This window comes from Pyrus communis, chromosome 1 (assembly GCF_041283825.1).
Source record: "Pyrus communis isolate YQ-2024b chromosome 1, ASM4128382v1, whole genome shotgun sequence".
NCBI classification, from domain to species: Eukaryota; Viridiplantae; Streptophyta; class Magnoliopsida; order Rosales; family Rosaceae; genus Pyrus; species Pyrus communis.
The window spans coordinates 19,826,568-19,842,448 of NC_142565.1; positions in this window are offsets into that span (position 1 = coordinate 19,826,568).

Consider the following 15,881-nt stretch of genomic DNA (forward strand, 5'->3'; position numbering starts at 1 on the left):
TGGTGCAAGATCAGCACAATTAGGAACCATGGTGATAGATCAAGGGCTTCCAAGAGCTGTGGAGTAGATAGGCACAATTGTAAGCGCAGAGCTCAGGCTAGCTTGGGCCACGTTGTGCGCAGCAGGAGGAATTGACCACTAGGTCCGTGATGCTGGACTACTGGTGATGTGCTACTTGAGTATTGAATTATCTGGAGTGTTGAGAATAAGACATACCCCCGATTCTTAGTAGTTGGGCTGGTGTGTTCTTTTGGTACTCATCTGTCCCAAACGCGCCATTAAGCTGAACTACTACATTTGTCAGAACATAAGTAATCTTTGAATCTAACAATCTATGTGGGATAGTCCTATCTACTCGATCTTGTCAATGAAATGTGACCCACTTATGTTGGTCATGTCTTGTCGGAGCGCTTCGCCTGTAGCTTCATTGCATTAGAAATCACGCAATCATTCGGTTAGGAGTCTCTCAACTTTTTCCTAAATTTTCCTCTGGTAAGGCAGCGGAGCCTCTGACTACCCCCGGTCGTGACATGTTGGTCTAGGCTTCTCTTCTATGTGCTCAGGTCATTTATGTCGCGATTGCGGTGCAGATGGTGTGCTCCTAGCAAAGGAGCGAGTCACTCGCAGGTTGCCAGTTGAACTTAAACTGGATTGAGTGACTACTTCTCTCCATCTATAGTGTTTCCTACTCCGATGTGAGGTGGAGGACGCTTCATGCAAGCCTAGCCATGAATGAACACTTCATTTGGAAGGTTACCCTATGATGATTATCGAAGTATGGTCCCAACCGTGATATGCTCGTCCGTGGGCCTAACAAGGAGTGCACGCTTCTCTATGCGCTAAAACGAGGGTATACACTTTCTCGAGGGCCCAGACAGGAGTGTATACTACCAGAACACTCAGTTCCTGGCTGGTCGAAAGGCTACTTGCTGGGATGCTGCTAGAGAGGTTCATCATCTGCCCTTGTCCTACGTCGGGACACCTCACCTAGGGCACGCTGCAAAAGTTGATTCACCAAGGTCGTCTGCTGCGCAAAGGCGTTGTTAACTTTATGACTTGTTAAGACAAATATTTGCCATTTGGGATGGAAAAGCTTAAACGGTATACATCTCCTTAAGTAGTGAAAGGGCAATGGACTCCAGGTGCGAAATTTGATTTAAGATATGTCAAATCTGCAGAAAATTAGGGTGAAAATACCCTCCGTTCAATCGTCGATCCAAAAATCTAAAGCTGGGACAACTGAACTGGCCTTGGACCGGTCGAGATCACTAGGTGGACCATGAGAGATGGTTGGGCCACAAAAGTGGGCTGAGCCACGTATGGGGCTCGTGGGTGTGGTGTAGCCTGGCCTACTTAGCATTGGGCCAAGGGTGCATTGGGCCGTGCTTTGGGCCTCAACTACTATGGTAGCATCATGGGCTTGTTGGATCTAGGCTACCTAAAGCTGTTGTGTTTCTCTTCTTTTATTTTATTTTTTCAAAACACCCAGGCCAAAACTACACCGTTTTGGGCATGGGATGGAAAACTAAATAAATAAAATGCTCGTTTTGTTTTAAAGCTTGATATTAGATCTCCACTATTGAGCCTTTCTCTAATTCTTGCTCTGCTCTCTCTCCTTTTCGCTCGGTCTCTCTCTTGAACTCAAAAGCTCAAAATAAGCACCTCACCCATCATCTGATAATCTACTCCATCTCAATCAGGCCAAATTAAGTTGTAGGATGTACGATTGAAAAATAAATTGTTTTCCAGATTTAGAGATTTTGATGGGTTCTTTAATCTTGAACTCTGTTATGTTCTAATTCCAAATCTACTGTTGAATTATATTTGTTCCTAAGTTCAAATATAGTTCTTGTTTTTATTTTTGTTAAATTTATGAATTGAATCTGTTGAAGAATAAGAACCAAATATGTCTAAGAGAATGAAGCAATTTGGCCAATACCCTCTAGTTAATAGTTCTGGTTTTCTGTGGCAGATAGAAATATAGTTTTGGTTTTATTGCTTCACTGACTCACATATGAAACATATTTTTTTCATTTAATGTTATAATTGGTGGTTGAGACTTGAGAATGGTATCAAACAGTTGGTTTTATTTATCTCAAGGCTTCCTACATCTATAACTCATTCAGCTCTTGGTTGATGGAGAATACATTTTGTAGACTTATCCTTGACGATTGATTATTTGAAACATAGAAAATCTTTTCAATTTTTAGAAAAGGTCATATGGAGATGGTTTTCAAATTTCTGCTCACATTTCAAGAAAACTATATCATTCGAGGGTCTTGAAGATGACATCTTAATGGAAGGAGATGCCCATACCCTTTTGGCGTAAATCACTAAAGTTAGCGTTGAATGTTGCAGGTATGGTTCATTGTGTTTCATGTGTTAATTATTCAAGTGTATTCATGTGTTTGTTATTCAAGTCTTGGTTAGTAGCAAACCAAAACTATCTTTTAGCTGGCATGCCTTTCTCCATGTGGTCAATACTCTCTAGTCAGTGAAGCCTATTGAGAATAACAATTCTAGTTTTCTGTGGTAGTCAAATGAAAAAATGATTCGTTTTGGTTTTGTTGTGTGTTTCTGATGCCTCTTGTTGTAAAGAACACTTTCTTTTTACTTAAGTTTTATTTGGACCTCTTAACCTTCTAAATTTCGCCCCTCCCCTCGACAATTCTTGGCTTCGCCATTGACTGCAAGGTGGCAACTATTGTTGCTTCATGGCCTTGCTGCCATGTAGCCATCCCACTCCCCACTACCACGGTGGTTGCCTTGGCTACCGTGGTGGCAAAGTTACTTCTTTTGCTACCGCGTTGAGCTTCGTGGATCATCGTGGTGTGTCTACATCGCAATATCCATCATTTGATCTAGATCTTTGAACATAGGAACTTTCATTCATCATGGTTTCCGAATTTCCCATCATTTTATTTTTCTCATATGTCTGTTCAAAGAATTAAAAAAATTCTAGGAAAAAGAACGCATGAAAAATTTATGTATGAATGAGAAATGAGAAACTTTGAATGCTAGAGTCTTCTTCGAGCGTGTGAATCAAATTCTCAATGAAATCACCAATTTGTGGATGCAAATTTCTACCATCTTCTTCTTTGACGAAAATGCACTGCAAAATAATAACACCTAAGATTAAGGCCAAAAGCCTCATGCGGCCACGATGAAGAGGCAGGCTTTGGCCGAAGAATCTCCGATGCCAAAGTTAGAATTCTGAAAAAAATGTGTTTAGAAATTTGTGGGTAGCAAATGGCTTAGCATTTTAGCGGGATAAGAGGGGTATTTATAGGAGGGTGGAGAATGGCTGGCCATATATGGTGTTATTTGGAGAATAATTACAAGATATTATATGAAATAATATCTTGCAATTAACATGGCAATTATTCCTAAATTAAATAGGAAGTTTTGGGAGTTAACTTTTGAATAAAATCAATAAGGGATTGATGAGGAGTAATGAGAGGGATTTGAATAAATACCATATTAATCACCTTTGACTCTTCCTTGATTAAGCCGTTATTGTCCGTTGCATGTGCGTGGTGATGTGAAATATTCTAACACTCAAATTAAAACCCTATGATTGTAGTATATGAAAGTAGGGATCGTTTGAGGCCGAGGATTAGAAGGGATGCTAATCAACACAATTAAGACTCCGAAACACTAAACTAGACTTTATAGACTCTAAACTAACTTAAAACACTCAAAATAGCAACAAACACTCAAAAAGACTCAATTTTAGACCTAACAAGTGTTTTGGATGAAAATAAACCTTAACTTGACTCAAAAGACTCAAAGAAAACAGATTTTGACTCAAATAACAAGACTAAATGAAAGAGGGATTGTTTTTGACAAATTTAAAACTTAAAACAAAAACTTTGTAGAAAACACTTTGTAAAAAACGAAATTAGGTGAATTAAATGGGTGAAAGGCTAGTTATAGGGTCCTTCTCCACACATGATATATGCATATAAATCAATTTCCAGTTATTTTTCCTTTAGACTATGAATGACAACCCCCCAAGTTAGTTGCATCGCACAACTAACCATCAGATTTTCCTTATTTCATTGAATTAGATGGAATACGCATCTAAACCAAATTATCTTTCTCAAGTTCCTTATATGAAACACATGATAGAGCTACATGTCAAAAGTCATTAAGTTCTATGAAAAATCATAAGCATTGACAAGGCATTCATCACTATGAAACGCATGAGACTCATACCAAGGATTTACTTAACACGATTGTGACTAGCAACCTCCACTACTTGTGAATATAATTGAATAACTATTACGTAGGACCCCCTTATACTCTAGCATCAAATTCATGCATGCAAATTAAGTGTCGACCCCCAACCCACATACATAAACAAGTTTTAGTAACTTAAATACGCAAATCACATTCATGCCTTAAGAAACAATAACTGGACGTAATCAATTCATATAAAATATATAATCATGGCTTCGAATTCAACTCTAACTAAAAAGAAATTAGTTCCACATGTTCGCAAAACAAAGATAACTAAACTTAAACATTAAAATCAAAGATAGAATACACCTAGAAACACTCCAGGTGGCTCCTCCTTCCTTCCTTGCTGCCAACAATGGGGATTTGTGTGAATTTAGGCTCTTGAGGTGTGGTGGATGGTGTGGTGTGTATTTGGGGTAGAGGGTGGTGGTTTTGAGTGTTGTGGCATCATGTATTTATAGGGTGAAGGGGAGGCACAAAATTAGGCTGAAAAGGAGAGGAATTAGGACTCCAAATCACCAAAGAACAAGGACACTTTCAATCAGATTCCAAGGAGGACAAGGAATGGTCCTTGTGGCAGATTCTAGAACTTCTAGAAGGGTTACATGTGGCATAAACTTAATGCACGAAAATAGGGCTTCTAGAACTTGATATTTAGGTGATTTAATGTGAAAAGGAGTCCTCTTTGAAGTTGGGATTAAGGTAGGAAAAGATTAGGATAGGATAAGATAAGATAAGGTTGGATAAGGTTTGGATAAGGTTCCTTATTTCTTGCTCTTTCCTTATCTTCTTTGCATTTGGACTTCTTGCTCCAGATTTTTAGTCTTTCCTAGCTTCTCTTGACATCAATTTCATCCATCCACATTGCTCCATAGTTAAGCTATCCAATCCATGCCCAAAACTGCTCCAAATAGCCTCAAAATGCACTTTCTTGCTCCTTTTGCCATTAGGACCTAAAAACATACAAAAATAGCTTAAAAGACTAAAATAGATAGTAATTAACTAACTAAATGCAAGGAAACAACATAACTAAGTAACATAAATATGCTCCTATCACGTGGGAATCCCGGTGTACCCTTTTTACCCAAAAGTTTACGTGTCACCTCCATAATTTTTTAGATTATTTTTTGCTCCACAGTCAATTTAGAAACATGTTAGGTAATTCATCCATATATCAAAAAGATAGAAATAAAAGACATCACTCATGGAGAAAACTTGTTTAGAACAGTTACAAATGCACAAAATCAAATATGCAAACTTACTTGTAAACATTTTTGGGTCTTTATCAAACACTTGATGGATCTAGTGGAAATCGCTTGGAATTTTTTCCTATTTACATATAACTGTAACGTTAGTTGCAGCCAAATGAACAACACAATAGGACCAAGTAACTTTATGTTTGAGACGTATAAATATCACGTTCGGAGAAAACTTGATTTGAACTCTTATAAATGCACAAAATTACATATGCAAACTTAAAGGAACAAAGAAAAGAATTACTTATAAAAAAATTTGAAAGTCTTTATCAAACCCTGTTTACATTTTCTTAAATTATTTAGTTACTATATGGTAAGAAATAAAATTTGTCACTTAGTACTACGGTCTAGTAGTATTCCTCTTCGTTTATAAGTGAGAGGTCTTAGGTTCGATTTTTGCTAAACGCGAATTTGAATCACATTATTCTTCTTCTCTTAGTATAGATAATATCGCTTGTTCAAAATAAAATAAAATAAAATATAAATAATTATGAGAATAATAGTTCAACAACACTCACTTTATAAATAAGTATACATTTGCACAGCCCTTTATCCAAAGGGACCCTCGTTTTTGGATAAAATGGGGACTAGTTGTAGGGTCCATTCCACGTTAAATTTCAATTATCTGAACCGTCTATTTTGTAAGTCTCTATTTATAGATCATCCTTGTAAAAATTCAATTTAATCCAAAACCATTTGTCTATTTAATTATCACGATAAAATTTCATTGTTACTTATAGAACAAAATGTTCGTCAATTTCTTTGAACTTAATTAGATGTCTCAAATATTTCCAATTTGGCTAATATTTTGTAAAAATGATCTATAATGTCCAATTTGAAAAATAGACAATTCGGATCGTTAAAGTTCAAGGTGGAGTGAACCTCACAACTAATCCTCATTTCCTTTTAAAAATGGAGATCATTTCCTTTAAAGACTTTCCGATATTTGCATTCAAACAAAATACAGAGGATGGAGTCATTTAGTAGATCTACTAATTTTGAGACACAAAGAGAAATAATTAGATCATTTTTCTATGCACGACGGATGGTAAATATGGCTCATAAATAGTTTTAACCTTTGAATAAATGAAAATGCTTAGGAAAATCAAATTTAGGAGAAAACCTTACCGGTACCAGGGGAAAGAACGGATGTTTCCCCTTAAAGGCTGCACTGCCCAAGAAGTAAATTCATTACTTGAAAGAAAAAAAAAATAAAAATGAAAAATTCATGATGATTAAAGTACATTCAGTCCACTCAGTACTACAATATGATGGTATTCCTATTTATTTGTAAGTGAGAAGTTTTAGGTTTAAATCTCGTGGATGACGAATTCGATAACAAATTAGGTTGCCCATTGTATGGTTTAACTAATCTATCCCTCTCTATAGTGTAAAATATATCATTGTCTTACAAAAAAAAGTACATTCACAAATTAATTCATGGATCACGATTTGGACTTACTTTTTTGGCAATATCTTGCGGTGAAGAAGAGATCCGGAGGTACTGTAGCAGGTACCCACCACCAACGGAAGTGGAGGTAGAGGACGAGGTGGTGCTAAATCCAAATCCGGTTCCGAGTCGAATAAATTTTGTTTTTGTTTGAGGGATCGTCAATTTTGGAAAGAATGAAAGAAATAGGATGGAACGATCGATGAACAGGGTAGGGTTCCGGTTTGAGTAGAAAAGACATTGTAAGAACTCAAGATTTATAATGTATGAAGAATGATTTGGAAAGACTTTGAATTTGGTGTGTGAATTTAGGTTTGATGTAAGGTTTATAAGCAGTAAAAAGAAATGACGAGGTTATAGATAATGTCTGTGGCACATCGTAATTGGTTGAAAATCTTAACGACGATCTATCCACAAGAAATCTAAATAAATAGTGACATGTGGCATGACAGGATTGGTTAAAATTTTATCGGAAATCTATTGACAAATTTTTTACATAATCATAACACGTGGTGTTACGGGATTTGTTAAAATCTACTCTAAAATCTATTCACAAAAATTGTAATTTTATATAATAACACGTGGTATAGCGAGATTGGTTAAAAATCCAATCCAAAATTAAACATAAAATTATCGTTTATTATTTTATAAAAAAAAATAAGGTTGAGTTTGTGTAAAATCAATAAAAAGTTAGAATATTAATAAGGGTTTTATCATAAATGGTCCCTGACCATCAAAATGGTTCTTGAAATTGCAAATCAATCAATGTAGTCCTTGAAAATAGCTGTCACAAATCAATGTGGTCCTTAAATAGCTGTCACAAATCAATGTGATCCTTACGCCACAATTCTGTTAAAAATTCTGTTAAATGTTGATGTGGCACATAAATGTGCCCCACAAGATTTACAAGTTTTTGTCATAAATAGTCTCTGAAATTGACCCACACCATCAAGATGGTCCCTAAAATTGAAAATCGATAAATGTAGTCCTTGTAAATAGGTGTCGCAAATCAATATGATCCTTCCACCACAATTCTGTAAGATTTTTTGTTATGTGCTAATGTGGGTTTAATAATTAGTTAAAAAAAGTTGTCTAAATAATAGGACCTACTCCGAAGAGAGATCCTATTATTTAGTTATGTGTTGATGTGGGTTTAATAAGATTTTTTGTTATGTGCTGATGTGGGTTTACATTTTTGCACAATAGAATTTTTTTTCTTATAGTAGGACCTACTCCGAAGAGAGATCCCTTCCATAAATTCTCAAAGGCACAAGACTTAACCAAGGCCCAAGAGGGGGTTTGGAAATAGTTTTCAATCAACAATAGACACACCTCGATTATAACCTCACTATCTCAAAGCACACATCACTGTTCTTTGAGTCACCAGACCACCAGGGAAACGCCTAACAAGCTTTCCAAAATTAAGGTTGTGAGGATGTTGATCGCTTAAATGTTAAGGGTAATGTTCTAGAAGTCGTTGCCAATTAGTCAAGCTGTCACCGAAGATGATCTTGATCTAGGTTCAATTTGGTGAAGGGTGTCGAAGTGTGTAAAGATGGGTGTATTGAGATCTTTTTTAGAGACTAAACAGCAAATGCGGTAGAGGAATGTGGACTGGGTTTTTGGGTTCATAACTTTTTATTAACTATTAAATTATTAAACTTATTTGTAATTTTTTTAATTTAGTTAGACTTGTGTGATCCATTTATGCCTCACATCAGCACATAACAAAATTTTTAACAAAATTGTGGCAGAATGACTATATTGATTTGGGCACTTACTTATGATGTGGTAAAAACTAACACACAAATTAAACCATTTTTAGACAGTTGTAGTATGAGCAAGTAGGGATCGTTGTAGGCCGATGATTAGAAGGGATGCTAATCAATACAAATTAGACTTAAAAACTGAAAACTAGGCTAAACTGACACAAAACAATAAGGGGGGAGGTTTTTTGGACGAATTCTGACTTAAAACCAAGTAAATTGAAGAAACAAATTAAGTTTGGTATGAAAATTGGGTGAAATGCTAGCTAGAGGATTCTTCTCCGCACATGAACCATATGCATACAAATCGATTTCCAGTTATTATGTATTAACCAAAGAGCTTATCAAACTTCCACCCATATTGGTAACTTTCTTTAACAGTCATGCAATTAAAAACCAAATCCTCATCATTGTGTTGGAAGGTACCCAAAATACACACAAGCAACAAAAACGACTATTTTTGGTATTTTTCTCAAAATTTTTCGATTTTTTTTCAAATACTTTTTTTTTTTTTTTCAAAATTTTCGAATTTTGACTTTAAAACACAATAAAAAAACACTTAAAAAACAATGAGTAACAATGATAGGAGCATATTTATGCAACTTAGTTTAATTCCTTGCATTTATGTTGTTAGTTCCTAGTTATTTTAGTATATTTAAGCTATTTTCGTGTGTTTGTAGTTCCAAAGGGCTAAATTGTGAATGCAATTTACTTAACCGTTTGATTAAAAACTTATTCTTGTATGTTGATTAAGGAGGCCTACTTAGTTTGCATGCTTGAATTTGATGCTAGAATATAAGGGAGTTTCACATAATCGTTACAAACTTATATTCACAAGTAGTAAAGGTTGCTTGTCACAATCATGTTAAGTTAAATTCCTTGCATGAGTATCATGATGTCATAGTTACAAATGCCTCGTCAATGCTTATGATTTTCACGAAGCTTAATGATCTTTGCTTGTGTCTCTATTATGCAGTTCATGTAGGGAACTTGGGAAGAATAATTTGGTTGCCGATGCATTGTCCATCCAATTCAATGACTTAAGGAAAATCTGAGGGTTAATTAGTGATGTCACGGTTAATCTGGGGTGTTGAGGTTCATGGTCTATTGTAAAAGCAATTGGAAATCAATTTGTATGCAAGTGTGTCATGTGTGGAAAAGGACCCTTCAGCTAGCTTATCACCCATCCATTCACCCAATTTCATGCCAAACTTTGTTTAAGTCTTTAAGTTACTTGTTTTTACTTTAAATTCGTCAAAAACCAAATCCCCTTTACTTTGTGTGTCAAATTAGTTAGAATATGTCATAGTTTGTGTTTTTGAGTGCTTTAAGTCAGAATCAATTCAATTTTCGTCCAAAGTAAGTCCTAGTGTCTAGTTTGAGTCTTTTTTATTGTTTTGTTTGTTTTGAGTCATATAAGTCTAGTTAAGTGTTTTTAAGCCTAGTTTTGTATTTTTGAGTCAGTTTTTAGTAGATTAGCAATCCCTCTTAATCCCCGGCCTAGAACGATCCCTACTTGCATCTTTACTACAATTGTCAACAAGAGGGTTTAATTTGAGTGCTAGTTTATAACACATCAAACAACATTGGAAGTGATAGGTGATGTAATTCAAAGATAAGTCATGAAAAGCAATCTGTTTACCCCCTCACACTTAAACTAAAAATTGTCCTCAATGTTTCAAAAATAAACTCAATCAAGAAAGCCACAAAGAAACAACTAGGAAACAAGGCAATCATGGCAAAGGAAAAACAATAAAGAGAAGGGTAAAAGAACGCAAATTTGGTTGTAGGAGCCGGAGATTCCAAAGTCTCTTTAGTTGAACACGTTGGTTGCCTCACAAGAAGTGCTTGCTTTAACGTCTTACAGTCGGACAATACCTCCATTTAAGCTTCACTAGGACCAACAGCATGGAGGGGTACATCCTCCATGACATGCTCCTCAAAACTTCCATGCATTGGATTTATGAACGGAAGGGGATAGTGATCCTTCCTGATTGTGGGGTTGAGCTTCTTAAAGTCAATGTATCTCTCCCACCAGCTTGGATTTGATTGGGCACTTAAACCAAAGAAGGTAACAACCTATTAGTTGAAATGGGAATTGGAATAGGAATAGGTGGCTCACTGATGTATTGTGATGAAGACTCAAAAGTAGCAACACTGTCAACAATTTCAGAGGTGGTGCTCTCGATCTTGGGTGCTTTGAGGGCAGTGGCTTGTCCCATGTGATCCACTCCAATTCCCTTTCCAATGGTGGTTCTAAATAAATCCTTCTTGATAGGTGCTGAACATTCCTGCCCTATATTTTCAATCACATTAATGGAAAAAACAAGAATGAACATCATTAGGATATTTAACAGATTCAGAAACATTAAAATTAATCATATCACCATCGAACTCCGTAGTTAATGTTTCCTTGGACACATCAATCTTGGTTTAGGCTGCTTTCATGGACACATCAATCTTGGTTTGGGCTGTTTTCATGAAAGGTCTTCCAAGTAAGATTGGTAATGGTGCAGAGTGGGCTGAATCCTCCATCTCAAGCACATAAAAATCTGCTGGAAAAATCAAATGGCCTACCTGCACCAAAACATCTTCCAAAACTCCTTTCAAATATGCATTAGATCGATCAGCCAATTGAATAATGACACCATCATTTTTAAGCTCTCCTAGATTCATATATGCATAAACGGAATATGGTATGACATTAATGGAAGCACCTAAATCTAGTATAGCATGTTCAAACCTTGTATTACCATTAACACAAGGGATAGTGAAACTACCTGGATCTTTGCATTTAGGTGGCAGCTTTCTTTGCAAAACTACAGAGACATTTTCACTTACATGTATAACCTCCTTCTCCATAATCCGTTTCTTTGTTGTACAAAGCTTCTTCAAAAACTTAGCATACTTCAGAGCTTGCTTTATTGCATCAAGAAGTGGGATATTAACTTGTACCTTTCTGAAGGTTTCTAAGATATCTTTTTCACTCTCTTCTTTCTTTGATTGCATAAATCTGCGAGGAAAAGGCACATTTGGTGGAATAGGGTTAGAAGGAATTTGATTCGAAACAACCTTACCTGAGTAGGATTGCGTGAGATTCTTAGAGGGTTGCGGCAAGGGTTGTTCTTCCTTTGCCGTGGCTCTATCCTCCTCCTCTTCTTCTTGCAGTAGCTTTTCGTCCTCTATTTGGCTTTTTTTAGATGATTTTGGTTTGGTTCCAATCACCTTGCCACTTCTTAATGTGATAGCTTTAGCGGTTTCAAAGCCTTCCTTTGGATTGACAACGGTTGAACTAGGTAGTTTGTCTTGTTCTTGTTCCATGAATTTTGCCATCTACCCTATTTGATTCTTCAATTCACCCACCTCCTTGGTTTGATTTTGTAAGCCATGCGTCAAAGAAGTTAGTACTTGAAGAATTTTATCATTATCCATTAACGAACCTGAATTTGGTTGGGCAGATGGTGGGTGAGGCTGTGATGGTGCAAATGGCCTTTGATAGAGCCGAGGAGGTGGTTGTATATATCCGCCTTGTTGAGTTTGAAGTTCCCTCCACTCCATATTTGGATGATCTCTCCGACCCGGATTGTAGGTGTTGGAGAATAGGTCATTCCTTGGTTGATTTTGGGCTTGATAACCTATGACATTGGCACTTTCCCATCCCCCATTCTTTATCAATTTAGACATTGATCAGTAGGGTGTCCTTGCATAGAGCACATGCCACAAGCACTTGTTCCTTGCACCTTGGATCCTTCAACAACCTGTGATAAAATAACAGAGAGATTAGCCATTTAGGATTGCAGTTTTGAAATAGCACTTACCTCATTAACTTGATTGTGCAGTGGGGGGTCTCTTTGTCCAACTCCTTCGTATTGTTATGCGTTCAAGGCTCGATTTGCTATTAAGATCTTTGCAGCAACTGGTGTTGTGTCAACCAAAGCACCTCTTGCCTTGAGCCACTCTAGGGTATTAAATGCAAAGAAGGACGACATTGTCCAATCCTGAGGCTGAAAGTTCCTTAATTGTTAGATTGTCTACAGCCATGTCTTGTTCCTCTTCCTCTTCTTCAAATTCGGATTCAGAACTAGAACTAGGTGGATTGGGTTCTGGCTGCTTCCTTTTCCTTCTCAAAGTTTGTTCAAAATCATCGTCAAACTCCAATATATGCCCACAAACTGGTTGAGAACTTCTAGTCATAAACTAGTACCTAAAACAAAGAAAACAAAACAAAACAAAATTAGAAACACAAGAAAAACAAAAACAGAAACAAAGGGGAGATTAGCAATTTTGCTAATCCCCGGCAACGGCGCCAAAATTTGATGTGGTAAAAACTAACACACAAATTAAACCCCTTGTAGACAGTTGTAGTATGAGCAAGTAGGGATCGTTCTAGGCCGGGGATTAGAAGGGATGCTAATCAACACAAATTAGACTTAAAAACTGAAAACTAGGCTAAACTGACACAAAACCATAAGGGGGGAGGTTTTTGGACGAATTCTGACTTAAAAAAAGTAAATTGAAGAAACAAATTAAGTTAGGTACGAAAATTGGGTGAAAGGCTAGTTAGAGGATTCTTCTCCATACATGAACCATATGCATACAAATCGATTTCCAGTTTTATTCCTATAAACTATGAATGACAATGCCCCAAATTAATCATGAACAACACTAATTAACTCTGAGAGTTTCCTAATTTCATTGAATTGGACTCAGTGACACAATCAAATTATTCTTATCAACTTCCCTATATGAACAGCATGATAGAGATACATATCAAAGATCATTAAGTTTTGTGAAAATCATAAGCATTGACAAAGCATTCGTAACTATGAAAAGTATGACACTCTTGCTAGGAATTTACTTAACGCAATCATGGCTAGTGACCTGTACTACTTGTAAATATAAGCTCATAACGATTAGGTGAAATTCCCTTATATTCTAGCATCAAATCCCTGCATGCAAACTAAGTGTGCACCCTTAATAAACATAAAAGAATAAGTTTTCTATAAAACAGATAAGTAAATCGCATTTATGTTTTATGAAACAGTAACTGGATGTAATCAATTTATATAAAGCATATGATCATGGCTTCGAATTCACCTCTAGCTAAAATGAAATTTAGTTACACATGTTCATCATGGTTGAAAAGCAATCTAAAATAAACATCGAAACTAAAATAAGGATAGAAAGAACTCTAGAATTCCCTAGCACTCCAATGGCAGATTCGGTACAATCCTTAGGTGCAGGTGCATGGCACTCCTCCTCTTCTCCTTCCTTGCAAGCACAAATCACTCTTTTCCTCTCAAAAACTTGCGGCACTCTCTATATTTTTCTCCTCTCCCCCCTTGAAAGTTGCGGCAATAGGTAGTATTTATAGGCAGGGGGCACGGCCCAATTTGTGGAGGAAGAGGATTAGGTTGTTTGCATTGTTTTAGGACCCCTCAAATCAGATAGAAAGTGGTTTAATGTGATAAGGAATCCCCCTTACAGCTGGAGATAAGGTAAAGTAGGATTAGGATAGGATAAGATAAGGTTTGTTAAGAATAAGGTTGGATAAGATAAGATTGAATAAGGTTTCCCTTTAATTTCTGATTCCTTGTCTTCCAAGCCTTAATCCTAATTCTTCCAAATTGTAACACATTTCTAGCCTCATTTGACCACCAAAAACGTCCATCCCAAGTGCTCACCACGCATGTTATCCAATCCAAGTCCAAAACTGCTCCAAATTGCTCCATTTTGCCCTTTTTTGTCACCTTTGCCAATTGGACCTACAAACACACAAAAATAGTTTAAATCACCATAATAAATCAAAACTAACTAAGTAAATGCAAAGAAATAAGCTAACAAAATCGCATAAGTATGCTCCTATCAACTTGCGGGACTACATTGATCAATTTTCAATTTCAGGGACTATTTTGATGTCGCAGGTCAATTTCAGGGATCATTTTAATGTCACAGGTCAATTCAAGGATCATTTGTGAGAAAAAATGGACTTACGGGACCCATTTATGTGTCACATTAGCACTTAACGAAATTTTTAACAGAATTGTGATGAAAGAACCACATTAATTTGTGACACCTATTTTTAGGGACTACATTGATTGATTTTCAATTTCAGAAACCATCTTGATGGTGAGGGTCAATTTTAAGGACCATTTGTGAAACCCTATTAATAATATATCAACAATATTTATGTTAATTATAAATAGGTCAATCGTGTATTGTGATACTTAAATGCATTTAAAATAAACAAAAATTACAAAATTTGATACTACAGCTAACACCCACTTCAACTAACACTCTCTTTCCCATAGTTCTATATTTTAGAATAAGTCAATATGGATCAGACACTGCAACTTGCCGTATCTGTTTCCTGATTTTGTTTTCTAATTTGGATTTAGACATTGCATTGCAGTCTATTTACTGGTTTTGTTTTTTCCATCCCTCACATGCCTCATACACATTTCTTTTTACACTTTGGATTTGGACACTGCAGTGCAATGTCCGTTTCCTGGTTATATATATATATATATATATATATATATATATGTATGTATGTGTAGGTATATATATATATATATATATATGTATGTGTATATATATATATATGTATGTATCCCTCATCTGTGAGACTGAATTGTCATACCAAATTTCATATTCGTTAGACTGATTGTCTTTACTTTAAAAGTCGATGGATTATATAATTTTGATGGATCATAAAAGCTTAGAATGAGGTAGTATTAAGCTTAAACAGGTGGTGGGTCAACTTAATGAATTAGTTTAGTTCAATTTGGTTGTTGCCATTACTATTAGGTTTCCAAAATTTTCTATCTTTCAAGATACCAAGTGTTCAACCAAAAAATACAGAACTAAATACATAAGAAGCCGAGCAAATGACAATTTTAGCACCCCTTAATGCTCCTATTCTGTCAATTCAACATAAAATCGGCTTTATTTAAATTAACTAAACAAGTTAACATTGAGAAAATTATGTATCTTTTTTGTGCATTTACCTCGTGTATGTTGTTAAAGAATCATGTCTGATATGTTCAACCGATTTAACAGAACGTGCTTTAATATATAAACTAATCAAAGAAGCTGGCTTTGCCACCTTGTAATAGGCAATAAGAAAACGAAAACTACACAAAGAAATTAACTTAAAGAAACATC